We start from the raw sequence: 1,347 nt of genomic DNA, 5'->3' as shown, positions 1-1,347 counted from the left end.
TTTACACTGAATGTTAACTAACTTGATTTCAGATGCTCACCTGACTGAGACACCAGGTGCTCAAATTATGACTTTTTTTATGATTTTTTTTTTTTACATTTTATTTATTTTAGATAGACAGAGAGGGACAGAGCACAAGTGGAGGAGGGGCAGAGAGAGAGGGAGACACAGTATCCAAAGCAGGCTCCAGGCTCCAAACTGTCAGCCCAGAGCCCAACGTGGGGCTCAAACTCACAAACCGCGAGATCATGCCCTGAGCCAAAGTCGGACGCTTAAATGACTGAGCCACCCAGGCGCCCCTAATTTTTTTTTTAAAGATAATACTTCATCCTAGCTGTAGGTGGCAACAAATGCCATGACAGGGAATCCAGATGTTTACACAGGAATGGAGTTAAGGATCACCATGGCCTCAGACACAGGGCACAGCTTACTTTTTACCAGATTTCTTAATTCCACCTCTGGCCAGGGGGCCTTTTTCCATGGCCTTCACTTTTAGCTCCTCAAGTTTCTTCTGCTCCTCTTTCTGTTTCTGCTTGAATGCCTTTCTTGTGCATCTCCTTGGCCTGCTTCTTGGGCTGCTTCAAGAGCTTCTTTCTGCCCCCTTCACAGCTGGACATTGCACCTGTGGTCCCCTCCCCAGACCCTGCCACCAGAAGCCAGTGGTTATGTTTTGATTAATTCAATCCTCGTATTTATTAGTCACTCATAGTATTGTTGAAAGTTTTCACCATTCTGTGGTTCAAATACTCTATGGAGTTTGATGAAGGGGGCTCCTGCTGCTATTCATTTCCCCATTATTCCAGAACAAATATGTAAATGTATAACAAAGGCCATGTAAGTATGGTCATCAGTGGGATAATTAGACACAGTGGCAACACATTGTTAAGGTATAAGGTCACCTCACAGGGTTTCTCTGCCTAGTTTTGCGCCCACCATACAGAAAGATTTACAAGCTACCTTATAAGAAGTTCGGTTTCTAATAATGAATGATTCCAAATTGTGGTTTTCCTCTGCCATAAGGCCAAGAAGACACTGGTAAATGTTCCTTTACCTCTTGTAAGAAAGTTTGAGCTAAATGATTAATTACTTTAAGCATTTTATCTCAGAATGATACCTATGCTTCCTCTATCTTCTTTTGTTTCTATTTGACTTTATTTGTAGCAATTGAGTTTAAATATATTTTATGGTAATCTTTGGCAAAATCTTTTTGCAAGTAAGTGGAGAATATCAATTTTTGATATATAAAATATAATGTGGGACAGTATTGAGCTGCTTACCAGTAGTTCTCCTAAAATGGAGCTCATGGTTTGAGTAAATGAGAAACTGAATACAAACCTAAGCTAGGAT

General features: G+C 40.6%; 1 pseudogene; it reads right to left on the bottom strand.

The window, feature by feature from the left end:
* Positions 1-263: 263 nt before the first annotated feature.
* On the bottom strand, positions 264-617 carry LOC113593640 (translation machinery-associated protein 7-like; annotated as a pseudogene).
* Positions 618-1,347: the final 730 nt, after the last annotated feature.

This window comes from Acinonyx jubatus, chromosome D4 (genome assembly GCF_027475565.1).
Source record: "Acinonyx jubatus isolate Ajub_Pintada_27869175 chromosome D4, VMU_Ajub_asm_v1.0, whole genome shotgun sequence".
Classification (NCBI taxonomy): domain Eukaryota; kingdom Metazoa; phylum Chordata; class Mammalia; order Carnivora; family Felidae; genus Acinonyx; species Acinonyx jubatus.
This window is presented reverse-complemented; position numbering and strand designations above follow the sequence as displayed.